This window comes from Equus asinus, chromosome 12, assembly GCF_041296235.1.
Source record: "Equus asinus isolate D_3611 breed Donkey chromosome 12, EquAss-T2T_v2, whole genome shotgun sequence".
Taxonomy (NCBI): Eukaryota; Metazoa; Chordata; class Mammalia; order Perissodactyla; family Equidae; genus Equus; species Equus asinus.
In genome coordinates, this window is record NC_091801.1 from 9,873,364 (window position 1) to 9,895,473 (window position 22,110).

The window sequence follows — 22,110 nt, forward strand, 5'->3', positions numbered from 1 at the left end:
CTGATACCAAAACCAGACAAAGACAGCACAAAAAAATAAATTTACAGGCCAATATTGCTGATGAACATAGCTGCAAAAATCCTCAACAAAATATTAGCAAATCAAATGCAACAATACATTAAAAGGATCATACACCATGATCCAGTGGGATTTATTCCAGGGATGCAAGGATGGTTTAACATCTGCAAAGCAACCAACGTGATACAACACTTTAGCAAAATTAAGAATAAAAAAATCACATGATCATTTCAATAGATGCAAAGAAAACATTTGACAAGATAGAGCATCCATTTACGATAAAAACTCTTAATACAGTGGGAACAGAAGGAAAGAATCTCAGCATAGTAAAGGCCATATACGACAAACCCACAGCAAACATTATAGTCAATGTTGAAAAACTGAAAGATACCCCTCTAAGAACACAAACAAGACAAGGATGCCCACTCCCACCACTCTTATTCAACATGGTATTGGAAGTTCTAGTCAGAGCAATGGGGCAACAAAAAGAAATAAAACGGATCCAAATTAGAAAGAAAATAGGAAAGCTGTCACTACTTGCAGATGATAAGATTTTATATATAGAAAACCCTAAAGAATTCCCCAAAACAACTATTAGAAATAATAAATGAATACAGTACAGTTGCAGGATACAAAATCAACATAGAAAAATCAGTTGTGTTTATACACTAATAAAGAAATAGCAGAAAGAGAAATCAAGACTACAATCCCATTTGCAACCACAACAAAAAGAATAAAATACCTGGGAATAAATTTAACCAAGGAAGTGAAAGAACTGTACACTGAAAACTATAAAGTATTGTTGAAAGAAATCAAAGAAAACACAAAGAAATGGAAAGATAGTCCATTCTCATGGATTGGAAGAGTTAACATAGTTAAAAAGTCTATACTTCCTAAAGCAATATACAAATTCAATGCAATCTCTATCAAAGTCCCAAAAATAGTTTTCTTGGAAATAGAACAAAGAATCCTAAAATTTATATGGAACAACAAAAGACCCCAAAGAGCCAAAGCAATCCTGAGAAAAAAGAACAAAGCTAGAGGTATCACACACCCTGATTTCAAAGTATACTACAAAGCTGTACTAAACAAAACAGTATAGTTGGAGCCAGCCTAGGGGTGCAGCAATTAAGTTCACACATTTCATTGTGGTAGCCCGGAGTTCGCTGGTTCCGATCCCAGGTGTGGACCTACGCACTACTTGTCAAGATATGCTGTGGCAGGCATCCCACATATAAAGTAGAGGAAGATGGGCACGGATGTTAGCTCAGGGCCAGTATTCCTCAGCAAAGGGAGGACGATTGGTGGCAGATGTTAGCTCAGGGCTAATATTCCTCAAAAAAAACCCAAAAAAACCCCATATAGTATTGGCACAAAAACAGACACAAAGATCCACGGAACAGAAATGAGAGCTCAGAAATAAACCCACACATATATGAACAGCTAACTTTCTACAAAGGAACCAACAACATACAAAGGAGAAAGGAAAGTCTCTTCAACAAATAGTGTTGGGAAAACTGGACAGTCATATGCAAAGGACTGAAAGTAGACCATTGTCTTACACGACACAGGAAGATTAACTCTAAATGCATTAAAAATTTTAATGTAAGACCTGAAACCATAAAACTCTAGAAGAAAACAAGCAGGGCTGGCCTGGTGACGCAGTGGTTAAGTTTTCATGTTCCACTTCGGTGGCCTGGGGTTCACTGGTTCAGATCCCAGGTATGGACCTACAAACTGCTACATCAGGCTGTGCTGTGGTAGGTGTCCCACATATAAAGTAGAGGAAGATGGGCATGGATGTTAGCTCAGGGCTAGTCTTCCTCAAAAAAAAGAAAACATATGCAGTATGCTCTTTGTCATCAGTCTGAGCAGTATCTTTTTGAATATCATGTCTCCTCAGGCAAGGGAAACAAAAGAAAAAATAAACAAATGGGACTACATCAAACTAAAAAGCTTCTGCATGGTAAAGGAAACCATCGACAAAACGAAAAGATAACTTAACAACTGGGAGAAGATATTCGCAAATCATATATCTGATAAGGAGTTAATATCCAAAACACATAAAGAACTCACACAACTCAACAACAACAACAACAAAAACCTAATTAAAAAATAGGCAGAGGATCTGAACGGACATTTTTCCAAAGAAGATACACAGATGGCCACCAGGCACATGAAAAGGTGCTGATCATTACTAGCTATCAGGGAAATGCAAATCAAAACCACAATGTGATATCATCTCATGCCCATCAGAATGGCTATTACAAAAAAGACAAGAAATAACAAGTGCTGGAGAGCATGTGGAGAAGCAGAACCCTCATACACTGCTAGTGGGAGTGTAAACTCGTGCAGCCCCTATGGAAAACAGTATGAAGATTCCTCAAAATTGTAAAAATAGGACTACCATATGATCTAGCTATTCCACTTCTGGATATTTATCCAAAGAACACAAAAAAGTAACTTGAAAATATATCTGTACCCCTATGGTCATTGCAGCATTATTCATAATAGCCAAGACTTCGAAACAAATTAAGTACCCATCAATAAATGAATGGACAAAATAGATACAGTGTGTAGGTATACACACACACACAGTAGAATACTACTCAGCCATGAAAAAGATGAAATCCTGCCATTTGCAACAATATGGATGGGCCTTGAGGGTATTATGGTAAGTGAAATAAATCAGACAAAGAAAGCCAAATACAGTATGATTTTACTTATATTTGGAAGATAAGAAAACAACAACAAACACACAGAAACAGAACAGATTGGTGTTTACCAGAGGGGAAAGAGTGAGGGGGGAGGGCAAAGGAGGTAAAAAGTTCCATTTGTACAGTGACAGATAGTACTTCAACTTTTATTAGTGAACACAATGTATTCTATCAGAAGTCAAAAGAAAATACTGTACACCTGAAGTTTACATAATGTTATAAGCCAGTGTTACCTCAATTTGAAAAAAAGAAACAGAAAAAAAATAAATAAATAGCTCTTTAATTTTTAAGAGGTCAGGTTTTTATAAAGAAAACAGCAACATAAGATATTTGTTGAAAGTAACCATACATGCACTAGGGAATAAAGTATATACAGTTTCAGTAAACAGGAAACTGAAAGATAAATTTACATAAAACAAATAATATAGAGACTGCATCTCTGTGACATTAGAGTCAGTTTCAAGTTTTTCTTCAATAAATATAGCTTAAAAAATTTATTAAACGACACCAAGGAAAATATCTGTTTAGATATTTCTTGTCTAGATCTTGTTATGTACTAGATGCTGTGTCAATCAATAATGATAATCTTTTTTGTATCTCATTTGGTCCTTTTTCTTTAAGATAATCCCTGCAACATAGGTGCAGAAGTAGCGTAGGAATTAGTGTTAGCAGACAAATGCATTTAAATTGTTATCATACCTAGATTCCATACATTAACAATGTTAAATATAGACAAGTAAGATACAAAAATGACACAAGTCAAATTTCAAGAGATGGAAACTACAATGTCCACGATAAAAAAATGCATTTGATGGGGTTTGTGGAAGTTTAGATATTGCAGAAGAAAAGATTAGTAAGATTATTGAACCTGAAGATAGCGTTAGAGTCTATTCAATGTGAAATACGGAAAGAAAAGATAATTTAAAAAATAATAAACAGAGCATCAGGTGGCTGAGGGATAACATCAAATGGCCTAATATTGGCATAACTACAGCCCCTAAAAATGGAGGGCAACCTGGAGGGACAGAAAAAATATTTAAAGAAATAACGTTTCAAACATGATGAAAAGTATAAACCTAGAAGTTCCATGAAACCCAAACTATACCAAGGCACAGCATAATAAAACACTGACAACCAACAACAAAGAGAAAATCTTAAGAGCAATCAGAAAAAAATGAAGTGTAATAGAGTGAGGAACAAAAGAAAAGATCACAACAGATTTTTTTCATCGAAAAACAATGCAAACAAGAAGACAGTAGAGCAACATCTTGAAAATACCAAAACAAACACACAAAGGGGAAAGAATAGTCCCTTCAATAAATGGTCTTGGGAAAATGAGATATCCACACACAGAAGAATAAAACTGGACTCTTGTCTTACACCCTTCATAAAAATTAACTCAAAATAGATTAGAGACTGAAATGGAACACCTGGATTCATAAAACTCATAGAAGAAAACATAGAGAAAAAGTTCCTTGACACTGTTTTTGGCAATGATTTTTTTGATGTGAGACCAAAAGCATAGGCAACAAAATCAAAATTAAACAAGTGGGACTACATCAAAATAAAAAAGCTTGTGCATAGCAAAGGAAACAATCAGCAAAAAGGCAACCTATGGAATGGAAGAAAATATTGGCAAGCCATATATCTGACAGGAGATTAATATCCAAAGTATCTAAGGAACTCATACAACTCAATAGCAAAAACCCCCAAACAATCTGATTAAAAAATGGGGCTGGCCCCATGGCCAAGTGGTTAAAGTTCCACACACTCTGCTTCAGCAGCCAGGGGTTTGCAGGTTTGGGTCCCGAGTATGGACATACTCCACTCATCAGCCATTCTGTGGAGGCATCCCATGTACAAAATAGAGGAAGACTGGCACTGATGTTAGCTCAAGGCTAATCTTCCTCAAGCAAAAATAGAGGAAGATTGGCAACAGATGTTAGCTTAGGATGAATCTTCCTCACCAAAAAAAAAAAAAAAAGGCAAAAGATCTGAATAGACATTTTTCCAAAGACGACTTACAGATGGCCAACAAGTACCTGAAAAGGTGCTCAACATTGTTAATCGTAGGGAAATGCAAATCAAAACCATAATGAGATATCACCTCAAACATGTTAGGATGGTTTTTATCAAGAAAATAACAGATAACAAGTGCTGGAAAGAATGTGGAGAAAAGGGAACCCTTATATACTGTTGGTGAGTGAATACTTGGTACAGCCATTATGGAGGTTTCTCAAAAAATTACAAATAGAATTGTCATATGATCCAACAATCAGTCACACTTCTGGGTATATATTCAAAGTAAACAAAATCAGCAACTCAAAGAGATATCTGCATTCCCACTTCATTGCAACATTATTCACAATAGCCAAGATGTATATGGAAATAACCTAAGCATCCCTGGATGGATGAGTGGATAAAGAAGATGTGAGATATAGATACACACACACACACACACACACACACACACACACACACATCCACATACATTTATATAAATCACACACACACAGGAATATTGTTCAGGTATGAAAAAGAAGGAAATCCAGAGGACATTACACTAAGCTAAATTAGCCAGACAGAGAAAGACAAACACTGTATGTTCTCATGTATACGTGGAATCTAAAAAAACATAAATAAGTCAAACAGAAACAGTGGGTAGCATGGTGGTTACCAGGGACTAGGGTGTGGGGGAGATGGGGTACAAACCTTCAGTTACACCTTGAATAAGCTCTGTGAATCTAATGTACAGCATGATGATTATAGTTAATAATACTTTGTTGTGTACTTGAAATTCACTGAGAGAAAACTTTAAGCATTCTCACCACACACACACACACACAAGGAGATAGATGTGCTAATTAACCTGATTGTGATAATCATTTCACAAAGTCTACATATGTCAAATTGTCCTGTTTTACACTTTAAATATATACAATTTTATTTGTCAGGTATATCTCGATAAAGGTGAAAAATTAAATTACATAAAACAATAAAACAAAATTCCAAAAACAGGAGATGGAAGGAGCACTCTGGATTTTCAGCTGTCAGAGTCAGGGGAAGCCAGAGAGCTAAGAGAAGGCCTGTGAGTCATTCTCGGAACTTCAGAGAGCGTGATCTAGCTACGCTCCCCAAGTGGGAACTATGCAGAATGGCAGAAAGAGAGGGATGAACAGACAAACAGGGGAAGATTCACCCTGAGCTGACATCTGTTGCCAGTCTTCCTCTTTTTTCCTCCCCAAAGCCCCAGTGCATGGTCGTATATCCTAGCTGTAAGTCATTCTAGTTCTTCTACATGAGCGGCTGCCACAACATGGCAACTGACAGATGAGTGGTGTGGTTCTGCAACGCAGAAATGAACCCAGGCTCCCCAAGTAGTGAGAGCGCTGAACTTTAACCACTAGGCCATCAGGGTGGCTCCAAACCACACAAATCTTGATAGGAGATTTGCACTGATCTTCAAGACACCATTTCAGGCTGCAAAGCGAGGGTATGGCTGGGGAATTACCAGACTTACCCGCAGTGAAGCCAGGAGGAAGACAAAAGAGAATGGGGGAGGGAGCGCTTCAATTTGTCAATCAGTCCTCTGCCAGCTTTACTGCACGCACAATGCTCCACGTCAAATTTTCTTTCAAAGTCTGTTTCTATTAAAAGTACAAAGGAATTTACAAGTTTCCAAAAAATGATGGATCTCAACGATATCATGTAAGGAGCAGAAAGGAGAATAAATTCAGGTAAGAAAAATAATTTTCCTCCATTGGGATATCTATTCCAGCAATAAACAGATTTCCCTCTGAACTCTGTTTCAAGGAAAGGACTATAACTGGTTATTTTTTCCATCTCGGTAATCCCTAACCTGATAGAAACTCAGTAAAAAAGAAGGAAGGAAGAAAACTGAAAGTAAAGAAAGAAAGAATAAGAAAAGTGGAACACCTCAACAAAAACCCCAGAGGAACGTAGGAGTAGAAGATAAAGAATAAGAGTGGGCAGTGCCGTGTCAAGCTCAGGTTCCACCCTGCGCCATGATCCCCCTTTATCTCTTGCATCGTGTCTCTGAAATAAGAAAAAGAGAAACTCTGTTATTCAACCCAATTTCACAGCTAAACAGTATCACCTGTTTAAGGAGGTTTTATGGCACAGGCATATTTACTTCAGAGAAGGTTCCCACTCCCTCTGGACCACCTTTAAAAACAGAACGTTATTTGTGACTTCAGAGTCGAGGCTTTGTCTTAGGCCTCGACTCGGAAGTGAACAATTACATCCGGTTTCCAGAATTCTGAAATGTCCTCTTATCATATGTCCCAGGAACATAGACCTACTATTAACAATCTATGTAAATTTTACTAAAAGTACTATGAATGTTATCATCTGTTTAGGAGTTAGAATCCAAATTGGTAGAAACAGGGTTGTCTGTAGAGATTTTATCTTAAAAAAAGCAAATATTTCCCAAATTTTTTAAAAGGCAAAGGAATCTTAACATGCCTCTCTAGTATTTTATCTTTTACATAGGAAAAAAACCCACAAATTCATAAAATATGACTTAAGATTACACAAAAATCAAAAAAATTTGTTCAGAAATTTCAATACCTCCTACTGCAGTCTATCCATTTGTATTGAAGCAAACAGATTTAATAAATATGGATTTCATTCTATCATTTGAGAAAAATGGGTTCATTTCTAGACAGATTCATTATCAGCATTGTTTTCTGATAGTTGTGAGTTTTAATTTAACTTTTCAAAGATGAACAGATTTTTAAAATTTGTAGGAAAAGAATGCCATTATCTTGAAATAATTTTATATAGCTCTTTGTGAGCCTGATAGAACTTTTTTCTTTTAAACAAGCCATGTTAAAGCTTTAAGATATTTTTTGGCCAGTTTCTATGAATTCCAATTAAAGATTCATTAGTGCATCATGCCAGTAAATTTGAGCTGCAGCAGGCATATTTGTAATTATTCCCAAAAGAAGCTTGACGCTAATGGACAATCAACTTAAGAAGAGAAAGGGAGAGAGAAGGGAGGAGAAGAAGGAGGGGGAGGGAAGAGGGGAGAGGAGGAGAGGAGAAAGAGGAGAGGAGAGGGGAGGAGAGGCGAGAGAAATGGACAGATAACAGAATGAAGCATGCACCAAATCCAATTCACAATGAAATCAACCTCCTGTCAGAACACAGGCTGCCCTGCTTTTGACACGCGATATTCCTCCTTGTGTGAGTCTTTATTGCTCTACTAATTTGTACCTGTTTCACGGATTAAACAGATCTTTTTATATTTATATTTCATAAGGACTTTGTGAAACTGACTAAATGGGTATATTCCTATGTTTGGAATTAAACATCTGTTCCTTAGTATGGATTGTTGTGGGACAAATGAATTAGGAATGTTAAAAACATCTATTCATTTTAGAAAGTACATTTGCTGTGTGTCTATTTCACTGGAGAATATTTTTTCTCTTTATGTTTCTCAGTTTCCATCACTCATCTTTGAATGTCTTTAAAGATGTTTTTGAAATCCCCTTCCATCGTGCAACTTTTCTCTGTGGCAGTCTCCTGTCTGCAAAGGGCATTTACTATCAAGTTTGCTGTATATGCCTAATTTTATATTGTGCCATCAATCTCCCACAGCCCCGACATGAGACAAGGCTGAAGGTTCAATCAGAGGTTGGGGGTATCAATGTTTAATGCATTTCTCAATAAAAAATTAGCACATGTCTTCAACGAAAATAAATGTTCTTGTTTGATGTGCTCTATTTTACAAGACTATTAAAATGTTTTTTTATTATAGTTTTAGTATTCAGATAAGGATAGTATCAAATTGAACTGTTAGGTTAAGAAAATAAAATACACCATGAAACATGACTCTTTTAAATGTGAAAACCCTAAAAAATACAGGTGATCAAGTATGTGTAGACAAACAACATAAAACAAAATACGTATAATCTATAAAAAATAACAAAATGTTTCACATTTGAGAAAAAATGGGTTATGTGTTAAGAATCAAAATGTTAAACTTGCAATTTTTTTTTTTACTTTAGAGGTGAAAATGATTCCAAGTATTCTATTTGGAATAGCAAGTATTGTATGAACAAGGACAGCAACAAAATCACAGAATTATTTTCCAAATTAGCAATAACTGAAAATTTACTCCAGGATGTAGATATCGATTAGTAACAATATTTTTCTTCCATTTCCTCTATGGGACAGTCTGAAAGCTGGAGTAAGTAAAGTAAATGGTTTAAAGAATTCTAACATGTACAATAAAAAGTAGTTTATTCATATTAATATATGTATAATAATTAAAATTGAAAAGAAATATTTTATATATATATCCATTGTTTTTAAAGCAAAACATTGCAGTATAAAATCTCATTAATCCTTCCCATAAATTATTTCAATACAGAGATTTTAGAAGCCAAAAGCACGCTACAGATCTGAAATAGAAATCAACACGGCAACATATGCACATTAAAACTGATGTAATTTTCAGACGCTCCATGGTCATTTGGAGGGAAAGTCTAAGCCATCTTGCTGATAGAATCAGGAGACTCCTCTTTTCAGTCATTTAAACCAATGCAATTTCTAATGGTTTTACTTGTGCTGTGGTGAATTTACTATAAATCCCACCCGTGTGACAGATTCAATCAGTCCATTTGTTGGAATGACAGGTCATATTTGCAGCGGAATGATCCAGCACCAAATATTTCAAAATCACTAAAGATATTAAAAATGACAACGAATGCAAAGAGCAAGAAAATAGCAGTCAGTACAACACAATTTCAGAAATAAAAAGCCACTTTGATAACTGCACAATTACCTGTAACTTGCTCCCGAAACAAATTGCTATGAAATCTTACATTAAGAATACTTCGCACTTTAATTAGCTTCTGCTAAGTTTGACAGTATTCTCTTTGGTATAACTTTTCTGTGTCATAATTTCCGCTGAGAAGCAGGAAAGTGGGCTGAAAAACAACACAACGTCTTCTAGACCCAGCGCTGTGACCTTGAGCAAATCTTTTAACTTCCCCAAGCCCTGATCACCTCAGCTGGAACACACAAAACCATCGGCAGTCCCTTCATCTCACAGTAGGGAAATTAAAAACCAGTTTTTAAAAAATCATCATCATGTGAATGGGTAATGAAAACTGTAAAGCAATAGACACTTGTAACATACTATTTTATTATTTTCATAATTTTGTGTTAAGAAATCTGTTTAAATGAAAATTTCTCTGATTAATCTTTAAAATTACTTTATCTTAATACTGCTTTGCAAATTATGTGTTGCTCTTCCCTCCTTGAAATTAGTTTTCTTCTTTTCACAGTGATTCTTTTCCTACATATTTTCTCACTGTCCCATTTTCATATTAATATATCTGATAAGTAAGATTAAATAAAAGAAAGGCAAAAAATTGCATTATAAGCTAATTTGCTGAAGTTGATTTCTAATTTCTTTTTAAAATAATGCTATGACTATTAATCAAGCTAAGCTCCAAAAGAAGGTTACAGAAAATGAAATACAGTTTTAACCAAGATACAGAGAATAGTCATTAGTCACAATCTGGAGCCTGAAATATTCTCTCTGAAATATTTGGAAGTCGCTCGGAGTTAAAATGTAAACAGACTCCATTTTCTTCCCGATGTCAAGTCCTGCCAATACTGTTTACTCTGACCAAAGGACTTTAATACAAGTTTCCTATAGGAGTTTACTACTAAACTATTGACCCTAACTTTGTATGTATATGGCTATTCATCCTGAGGAGCGTCCAAATGTTTGCTTCATATTTAATTCATCTTCGAATAGCATACTGCTAATGAAAATAGATGATAGGCAGATGAATGGATGGAGAGATAAATAGATAGATAGATTACAGATAGACAAAAAGATAGATGATATGTAGATGGATCCATCCATTGATAGATGATGGATTATAGAAGCAAGGGTTCTACCAGATACCGTGTGTGTCCTCGGGCATATCACTTAATCTCTTTATTTCTAGGAGTTCAGTCTCCTCCTTTGTACAAGGAGGAGAATAATAGTACCTAATTAACAGAGTTGTGAGGATGAAATGAGGTAACGTCTAAAAACCACTGAAACGGCGCCTGATTCACAGTAAGCGCCCAGTAAGTGCTGTGTATTTATATTAGTATCTCAATGTCTTTAAATACTTTTACATGCAATTGTTTATTTTTATTTTTATTTTTTTCTCCCCAAAGCCCAAGTATATAGTTATATGTGCTAGTTGTAGGTCATTCTAGTTCTTCTACGAGGGATGCTGCCACAGCATGGCTTGATGAGCAGTGTGTCGGGCTGCGCCCAGGATCCGAACCGCGAACCACAGGCAGCCAAAGCAGAACAAGCGAACTCAGCCACTACACCACCAGGCCAGCCCTGATCTTGGCTCTTTTTATGCCCTCTGTAAGTATTGCTCCTCTTGGATTATTGAGCTAAAAATGTCTTCACATGTCATTTAATCCAACTCTGATGAGGGAACTGAGCCAGGCAAAATTAAGTGACTTCTGGAAGCCAGGTCCAAAGTTAGGGAAGAAGCAACACCATTTGGAAGGTTGCTTGAGTCTGAGGATCAGACTCTGGCTGTAATCCTATAGTGTTTGTTAGGAGAGCTAACCCTGTGTTCCCTGGTTGTCAGCTGGAAGGAGCCTTGGCTTCTCCTCCTGCCTGGCACTGGCTGACATTTCTCACTCTCAGTGGGCAATTGTAAATTCCAGTCAAACTGTGTTTGGACAGCGGTTCACATTGCATCCATAACATTGATTTACATACACATTATGTTTCGGTAGGCTATATAAAATGGACTTATGTAAATAAGTGTATCCTTATATCACATATAAAGAATAAAGAATATATTTTCTCATTGTAAATTAAAACTCCAGTGTTTCAAGCCTTACCGGATAAGCATTCAACCGATGCTACAAGGACCTTTCCTTAAAACCTTTCTAATGCTTCACTTTTAGGAAAGCTCTCCATTCATACACCCTCACAACTCCAATTCAGTCAAAAAAACACAACAAATCTCGCTTGCTAAGCCATTTCAACAAAGTTCTGGGTTTGAGCCTCTGGCTCTGATTGGCTTGCTTTAATCATGACCATTCATCTTTCCCTAAATAAATCACCATGGTCTGGAGAATCAGAAGCTCTCAAAAGCCAAGCCTCCGTCACATACGCACCCTCGGGAATGAATGGTGTCAATTTCACCACATGGAACAAGAGCAAAGGAGGACAATTCTCCAAGGAAAATTGGCAGTTCTATCAGAATCAGGCAGAATAGCACCAAATATGCACTATCAAGAGGTGTGCTATTGTATTACCTGAATGGCAATTTACTTTTAAAAGATCCCTGAATAAAAGAGTGTGATGTTTCCATCTGTGTACAGCTACGTCTAATCTTAAGTCCTTATACTCTTAATTAGCAGATACTCTAAACAGGATGCAACACTCCAGAGATTATTACTTGTGTCTTTATTTATTGTTATGAAAATTTTCACCAGGACATTTTAATTAGCTTAAGAGATGTTAGAAATAACTTTCATTGAAGAAATATTTGTACAAGACAGATGATTAGTGATAAAAGTTGTATTAGTTCCCTTGCCTGTGTATGAACAAGGTAGAAAAATCATTCAAATATCAGAGCATGTCAATTGTGGTATAACTCAAGACCGAGAACTGCAGTGCCTCCATGCTCCCACCCTTAGTAGAATGAGCAATGATCTGAAGCCTTCAAATGCTGTTGCTTCTGACTCAGCAAGACTTTCTTGAACAAAACTAAAAGCAAGAGGAGGCTCTAAGTGAGTAGGGGGACACGGAACATTATTCAGGTATCAACAGCAGTTTTTGATGAGAGTTTGCATTAATTTAGCAAAACATCTTATTTTTAAAAATGGTTGGTATAAATGTTCAAGAAATAATTGTATACAACTCAACTGAAACTTAGAAAGGTGTTCCTGTCAAATAGATGGACCCTGCCACCTATGTGAACTACCAAGAGTAATAATAGATATATCATCATCATTTTATGCGACAAATTCTGAGAAGCAGTAACATTTTTTTTGATCAAGACATCAATTTGAGCTTCAAGCGATTTTTTTAAAATACGATTTCTAAATTTTTGCTTTTAGTTACAAAATTTGTGTGTGTGTGATGAGGACTTTTAAGATTCACTCTTTCAGCAATTTTCTAGTATGCAATATAGTATTATTAACTATAGTCACCATGCTATACATTATGTCCCCATGACTTATTTATTTTGCAGCTGTAAGTTCGTACCTTTTGACCTCCTCCACCTATTTCACTAACCTGCCATCCCACCCGCTCTGGCAATCACCAATCTGTTCTCTGTATCTATGAGCTTGTTTTTTTTTTCGATTCCACATGTAAGTGAGATCACATGATATTTGTCCTTCTCTGTGTGACCTATTTCACTTAGCATAATGCCCTGCAAGTCCATCCATGTTTTTGCAAATGGCAAGATTCCCTTCTCTTTTATGACTGAATAGTATTTTATTGTATATGTCATATTTTCTTTATCTATTGATGGACTCTTAGGTTGTTTGCATATTTTGGCTATTGTAAATAATACTGCAGTGAGTATCTTTTTGAGTTAGTGTTTTCATTTTCTGTGGATAAATGCCTAGAAGAGGAAATGCTGAGTCACATGGTAGTTCTATTTTTAATTTTTTGAAGAACTTCCATACTGTTTTCTGTAGTGGCTCCACCAATTTACATTCCCACCAATAGGGCACTGGGGTTCCCTTTTCTTCACATACCTTCTGACACTTGTTATTTCTTGTCTGTTTGATAATAGTTCTAATAGATGTGAGATAATATCTCATGGTGGTTTCGACTTCCATTTCCCTGATGATTAGTTATGTTGGGAATTTTTTCACATACATGTTGGCCATCTCTATGACTTCTTTGGAAAGATGTCTATTCAGATCCCATGCCCATTTTTTGATCAGGTTGTTTATTTTCTTGCTATGAGTTGTATGAGTTATTTACATATTTATTATATTAATCCCTTATCAGATACATGATCTGCAAATATTTTCTCCCATTTGGTAGGTTGCCGTTTTATTTAGTTGACGGTTTCCTTAGCTGTACATAAGTTTTCAAGTTTGGTGCAGTCCCACTTGTTTATTTTTGATTTTGTTGCTTTTGCTCTGGGTGTCAAACAAAAAAAACTCATTGCCAAGACCAATGTCAAGGAGCTTACTGCCTATGTTTTCCTCTAGGAGTTTTATGGTATCAGATCTTATGTTCAAGTCTTTAATCTATTTTGTGTTAATTTTTGTGTATGGTGTAAGATAGAGTTCTAGTTTCACTGTTTTGCATGTGGCTGTCTGGTTTTCCCAACACTTTTTCTTGAAGAGACTGTCCTTTCTTCATTGTATATTCTTGGCTCCTTTGTCCTAAATTAATTACCATATATGTGTGAGTTTATTTCTGGCCTCTCTATTCTATTCCACTGATCTTTGTGTCTGTTTTTATGCCAATACCATACTGTCCTAAGTACTATAGCTTTGTAATATAGTTTGAAGTCAGGAAGCACGATGCCTCCAGCTTTGTTCTTTGCTCTCAAGATTGCTTGGGGTATTCTGGGTCTTTTGTGTTTCCATACAAATTTTAGGATTGTTTGTTTTATTTCTGTGAAAATGCCATTGGAATTTTGATGAGGATTTCATTGAATCTATAGATTGCTTTGGGGAGTACAGACATTTTAGCAATATTAATTTTTCCAATCCATGAACATGTCATATTTTTTCCATTTCTTTATATCTTTTTCAATTTCTTTCATCAATGTCACAGTTTTCAGTGTACAGGTCTTTCATCTCCTTGGTTAAATTTCTTCCTAGATACTTTATTTTTCTGATGTACTTCTAAATGGAAATGTTTTCTTAATTTCTCTTTCTGATAGTTCATTATTAGTGTATAGAAATGCAACTGATTTATTATATTGATTTTTCTAACGTGCAACTTTACTGAATTTGTTTATTAGTTCTAACAGTTTTTTGGTGGAGTCTTTAGAGTTTTCTACATATAATGTCATTTCATCTGCAAATACTGATGATTTTAGTTATTCTCCAATTTGAATGCCTTTTATTTCTTTTTCTTATCTGATTTCTCTGCCTAGGACTTCTTAGGCTATGTTGAATAAAAGTGGCAAGAGTGGGTATACTTGTCTTCTTCTCGATCTTAGAGTTAAAGCTTTCAACCTTTCACCATTGAGTACGATGTTAGCTGTGGGCTTGTCATACATGGCTTTTATTACATTGAAGTACATTCCCTCTTTACTCATTTTCTTGAGAATTTTTATCATAAATGGATGTTGAATTTCATCAAATGCTTTTTCTGCATCTATTGAGATGTTCATATGGTTTTTTTCTTTCATTTTATTAATGTGGTGTATCACATCATTTGACTTAGGATGTTGAACCATTCTTGCATTCCTGGAATAAATCGCACGTGATCATGGCAAATGATCCTTTTAATGTATTATTGACTATAGTTTGCTAAAGTTTTGTTGAAGATTTTTGCCTCTACACTCATCAGAAATACGAGGCTATTTATTAATTCCTCTAGTCAACGAATTTTTACTAAGTGCTTTTATTATGTGCCAGGTCGGCTTTAGGTAACTTTAAATAATCAGATCACAAAGAACCTTGAAGAGAAGGTGGTCTCCAATTTACCCTATATCAAATTAAATCCTTAGAAACGTACTGTCACTGGTTTGCACCAATTAATTACATCTGTTCATCATAGGGGTACATAGATAGAGCCTGTTAAACAGTTGGGAAAGGCCAGGAGAATAAAAAACAGAACAAAACAAATAACCTAAATATAGCAGAGGACCTGATAAATATAGCAGAGTCCTAGCCTGATAAAGAATTTTCCTGGGCAGCACTGTGTCCTTCTCAAGACATAAGTACCATACGAAAGAAGATTGTGACTCCAACTATTACTTTTTTTGTTTGTTTTATGTAACCAACTTCTTACCAGTAAGATTGTGTATGTTACTCTTCAAGAATGTGTTTAGGAGTTATAGCAGAAAAAATGGCAGATAAGGATCTCTGAAATTCTGTCCTCCCTAAAAGCAATGAGAAAATGCAAAAATTGTCAGAATCAAAGTTTTCAAAACCGCAAATTAATCAAAGACTTGCTGCAATCCAAGGAGCATTTGCTCAAGAAAAATGACTGAATCTCAATAAGAAAAGTGAGTTTTTAGTGTTTTAACTTGCCCTATGTTTACCACCCTCTCTTCAGCTCCTTGGAAGCCTTAAAAACAAACAGCCTAGAATCAGTGCAAACCAGAGGCCTGGTAGCCACTGATAAGGAAAAATGGAGTTGCAGATTTTTTAAAGCTTAATTCCCAGAGAATTGTCATGTTTTTTGGTGGTTGCCTAGAATAGCCCACTGGTAAGGCTGTCTTTACTTGACCTGCCTCAGAGCTCTCTAAGATCTAAACATGTTTCTCAGGGGATATTTGTTGAAAATAATTAGATAACTTTTGAAATTTGCAGCTGCCTCAAGTGACCAAAAACAATGGAAGTAAGAAGTAAGGTTTTAAGAAAGCTCAGGAATGAAAAGTCTACAGGGTATTTAAAAAGCCTAGACATATATCTGGGAATGTAGACAGGAAGACTTCAGGAAGCCATAAGTTTTAACCTATGGCTGATTTTGATGCTCTACACAAGTAGGAAGTAAAGGCTAAGGCAGAGTTGTAAATTGTCTGTGTGAATGTTGAAGGTGTGCCATAACACAAGCAAAGAGCACCTCAGCAAAGACAAGGACACTTATTGGTTCTATCCATTTAAGAAAATCTTTGTCCACTCGTTAGCTGACTCTAAGAAAACCAAGCAGACTTCAGTGGCCACACACACAAAGAAAAAAGACTTTACAGAATTATCTCAGAGAAATCATTAAAGAAAACAACAGTAACAACAAAAAAGTAGCAACAATAAACCCTGGAGAGAGAAAACAATATTATTTCCAGAATTGTCACATTATAATATTAAAAATGTCCAAGTTCCATTTAAAAATTGAGATATGTAAAGAAACGAGACAGTAAGGTCAATTCAGAGGGAAAAACTTCTATTAATAGAAATTGTCTCTGAGGAATCCCAGGACATTGGACTTACAGACAAAAACATTATATTAGCTATTTTAAATATGTTCAGAGAAAAAAAGGAAATGTGTCTAAATAACCAAAGAAAATATGAGAATGCTGACTCACCAAAGAGAGGATATCAATGAACAGATAGAAATTTATTTTTTAAAAAAAGAAGAAATTCTAGAGTTGAAAAGTACAATGATGGAAACAAAAAAAATTCACTGGAGGCTCTCAACGGCACATTCAAACAGATAGAAGAAAGAACATGTGAAGTTGAATATAAGTCAATTGAGATCAGACAATCTGAAGAATAGAAAAACAAATAGAATGAAGAAAATAAACAGAACCTTAGAAACTTTTGGGATACCATCAAGTATACTGACATACACATAATGGAATTTACAAAAGGAGAGGTTATAGTCAAAAGGGTAGAAAGAATATTTGAAGAAATAATAGCAGAAAACATCCTACACATAATGAAAAACATTAATCTACACATCCAAGAGGCTTAACAAACTTCATGCAGCATAAACTTAAAGAAATATACATCTAGACAAATCATACCCAAACTGCTGAAAGCCAAAGAAAAAGAGGAAATCTTGAAAGCAGCAGAGAGAAATGACTCATCATGTACGAGGGATCCTCAATAAGGTGACCAGGTGATTTCTCATTAGAAATCAGGGAGAGAAAAAAGCAATGGGATTGAATTTTCAACACACTGAAAGCAAAAGACTGTCAGCCATGAGTTATATACTCAGCAAAAGTATCCTTCAAAAATGAAGGTGAAATTAAGACTTTCTGGGAGAAACAAAATCTGAGAAAATTCACTGCTAGCAAAGCTAAATATAAGACATACTAAAGGGAGTCTTTCCAACCGAAACAAAAGAACATATGAGAACACGCGAAGAAATAAAGAGCATTGATTTAAGTAACAACATAAGTATATATGAGATAGTAAAAATTTCTTTCTTTCTTTATAACTTCTTTCTTCTCCTAATTGATTTAAAAGACAACTGCATAAAGGAATAATTATAAATCTGCATTCCTGAGCATACAATGTAGAAAGCTATAATTTGTGTAACAATAATAACACAAAGGAGTGGAGGAGAAATGAAGCTATAAAGAAGCAGAATATTTGTATACTAGTAACTTAGGTTAGTATGAATCCAAACTATATTGTTATTAATTAAGATGTTAATAGTCATCCTCAGGGCAACTACTAAGAAAATAACTCAAAAAATATAGCAAAAGGAACAGGAAAATTAAAATGACTCCCTAGAGAATATCTACTTGACATAAAAAAGGTAGCAACCAGGGAATAGAAGAACAAGAAGGCACATAGAAAGAAATAGCTAAATGATATGTGGAAATACTATTATATCAGAAAATTACATTAAATGTAATGTAATTAAATTTAAATAGGTTAAATACTCAGATTAAAAGACAGAAATTGGCAGAGTGGATTAAAAATGACCCAATTAATACATCTACAAGAGGCATACTTTAAATTCAAAAAAGACCAAACAATAGATTTAATGAGAAATGATGCAAAATGATGTACCATGTAACCAGTAACAAAAAGAGAGCTGGAATGGCTATACCAATGAGTTATACTAAATAGGCATTCTGAAAACATTTTTTTACTAAAGAAAAAAGTATGTTTTATAGTGACAAAAGAGTCAATTATCCAAAATACATAATAATTTAAACATATATGCTCCTTAGAACAGAACTCCAACACACATGGAGCAAAAAAAGAATTAATAGAAGAAATAGATAATTCAACAATAATAGTTGGAGGTTTCAATATCTCACTTTCATTAAAGGATAAAAAAAAACTAGAGAGAAAAATAATAAGGAAACAGATGACTTGAACAACACTAAACACTCTAAACCAACTAGAGATGAGACGCATTTATAGAAAACCCCACCAAACAACAGCAGAATACACATTCTTCTCAAGTGCATATGGAACATTCTCCAGGATAAACCATATATTAAGCTTTTAAGGAAGTCTTTATAAATTGAAAAGTATTGAAATCATAAAAAGTATGTTCTTCTACCAAAATGGAATAAAATTAGAGGTCAATATCAGAAGGAAATTTGGGAAATCCAAAATCCCTAAATAAAAATGGATCAAAGAAGATTTCACAAGAGACATTAAAAAACACTTTGAGGTTAATGAAAATGAAAACACAACATAGGTAAACTTATGTGATAGAGCTGAGACAAGGATTAAAGAAATTTGTAGACGCAAATTCCTTTATTAAACAGAAGAAATATTTCACATCAATAACGTAATCTTCCATCATAGGAAACTAATAAAAGAAGAGTAAACCAAATCAAAAGAAAGTAGAAGGAAGGAAATAATACAGATTAGAGCAGAAATAAATGAAATAAAGAATAGAAGAAAATGATAGTGAGAATCAATAAAACCAAAAATTAGTTGCTTGAAAAGTTCAACACAATAGGCAAACTTTTAGTAAGATTGATTGAGAAAAAAAGAAAGATTCAGATTATTAAAATTAGAAAAGAAAGTGGAAATTGTTACTGACCTTATAGAAATAAAAAGGATTGAAAAGAATAATATGAACAATTATATAACAAATTAGATAACCTAGATGAAATGGAAAACTTTATAGAGAAATAGAAACTATCAAAACCAATTAAAGAAGAAATAGAAAATGTGACTAGATTTCTCACAAGCATAGACATTGAATTAGTACTCAAAATTTTCCTAAAACCAAAGACCTGGACCACATGGATTCACTGTTTATTTCTACCAAACATTTAAAGAAATATTAACAAAAATTTTTCATAAAATAGAAGAGGAGGAGTTTCTTCCCAGACATACTATGAAGCCAATATTACACTGATGTCGAAACTAGGTAAAGATATCACAAGCACACTAGAGATCAATTTCCCTTATGAATGCCTATATTAAAAATGAAAAATCTCAAATCAGTAACCTAATTTGCCACTTTTAGAAACTAAAAAAGAGTAAAAGTCTTCAACAAAATACTAGTAAACTGAATCCAGGAGCACATAAAAATGATTATGAACCATGACTAAGTGGTATCTATCCCAAGAATGCAAGGTTGGTTCATCATATGAAAATCTATCAATGTAATCCAACATATTAATTGAATAAAGGGCAAAAATCATGGAATCATCTCAATAGATTCAGAAAATGACAAAATGCCTCATAATTTAGTGATAAAAAACACTTGGAAAATTAGATATAGGAGGAAACATCCTCAACCTATTAAGGGCTAACTATGACAAACCTTTAGCGAAATTTAATGGTGAAAGCTGAAAGTTTTCTCCCAAAGATCAGACAATGATGCCTACTGTCACCCTAAGAACAGAAAACAATGTTCACTCTCACCACTTCTATTCAACACTGCACTGTAAGTTCTAGCTAGTGCAATTAGCCAAAAAAAATGTTTTGGAAAACAAGAAGTAAAACTCACTCTAATTGCAGATGACATGATCTTTTATATAAAAAATTATAAGTAGTACAGACACCCCCCCCCCCATACAACCTGCTAGAACTAATAAAAAATGTCAATAAGGAGGCAGGATAAAATATCAACGTATAAAAATTAATAATATTTTTATACACAAGCAATGAACAATCTGAAAATGAAATTAGGAAAAGAATTCCATTTATAATAGCATCAAAAAATAACAAATTTAGGAATAAATTTAACAAAAGAAATGCAAGACTTCTGTAAGTGAAAAATACAAAATATCATTGAAAGAAATTATTGAAGACATAAATAAGTGGAAAGTTATCCCATGATCATTGATCAGAATACTTTATATTATTGCAATGTAAATATTATCCAAATTGATCTACAGATTCAATGCATTCCTTCTAAATATTCTAGCTGCCTATTTGCATAAATTGACAAGCTGATCCTAAAATTTATTTGAAAATGTAAGAGATGCCTAATGAATGAAACACTTTTGAAAAAAAGAACAAATTTTAATAACTCACATTTCCCAATTTCAAAACTTAGGCAAAGTTTCAGTAATCACTACTCTATGGTACTCGAATAAGGAGACACATATATCTCATTAGAATAGAATTGAGTCAGCAATAAACCCACACATTTATGGCCAATCAATTTTGAACAAGGATGCTAAAAGTATAAAATGGGAAAAGAACAGTCTTTTCAAAAAAAATCATGCTGGGAAAACTGTATATCCACATACAAAAGAATGAAGCTGAACTTTTACCTCTCACCATACCGAAGTTAACTCAAAATGGATTAAAAACTTAAACACAGGAACAAAAAAGTAAAAATTTTAGGGAAAATACCCATAGATATAAATCTTTGTTTTCTTGCTTTAGGCAATAACAGCTATGACACCTAAAGCACAAGCAGCCAAAGAAAAATCAATTGGACTTCATAAAAATTGAAAACTTTTGTGCTTCAAAAGATATCAAGTAAATGAAGTGATAACCCACAGATTGGGAGAAAATATTTGCCTATCATATATTATAAATGTGTAGTGTTCAGAATATATAAAGATTTTTGTAACTCTACAATAAAAAACAAATAAGCCAATTTTTAAACGGACAAAGTTTTTGAATCTATATTTCTCAAAAAGGACTTACAAAAGGCCAATGAAAAGATGCCATTAGCCATTAGAGAAATACAAATCAAAACCACAATAAGATAACAATTTATATCCAATAGGATGACTATAATAAAAAAGACAGACAATAACAAGTGTTATCAAGGATGTGGAGAAATGGGAACACTCATACATTGCTGTTGGGATTATAAAGTTTTGTAGTTCCTTTAGAAAACAATTCGACAGTTCCTCAGAAAGTTCTCATGTGAGCCAACAATTCCACTCCTAGGTATATAATCTAGAAAACTGAAAACGTATGTTCACACAGCTTATCCACAGGTATTCATGGCATTATTCATAATAGCCAAAATGTAGAAATAACCCAAATGGCCACCAACTGATGAACAGATAACCAGTGTTCTATATGCACACAATGGAATTTTATTCAGCTATGAAAAGGAATGAAGTACTGATACATGAGACGACCTAGACGGACCTTGACAACATTATGACAAGTGAAAGAAGCCAGTCCCAAAGACTATGTATTTTATGATTCCATCTAGATGAAATATCCAGAATAGTTAAATCCCTAAAGACAGAAAGTAGATTAGTGATTTCCAGAAGCAGGGGATACAGGATCAACAGGGAGTGGCTGCTCACTGGCACAAGGT

General features: G+C 34.4%; 1 long non-coding RNA gene across 2 annotated transcripts in view; it reads right to left on the bottom strand.

Moving 5' to 3' along the window:
* LOC123284327 (uncharacterized) overlaps positions 1-13,330 on the bottom strand; it is a 34,849-nt gene extending 21,519 nt beyond the window's left edge. For both annotated transcript variants that reach the window (XR_011493109.1, XR_011493108.1), the window contains exon 1: positions 6,256-13,330. This is a non-coding gene — a long non-coding RNA (uncharacterized lncRNA). The remainder of the gene's footprint in view (positions 1-6,255) is intronic.
* Positions 13,331-22,110: the final 8,780 nt, after the last annotated feature.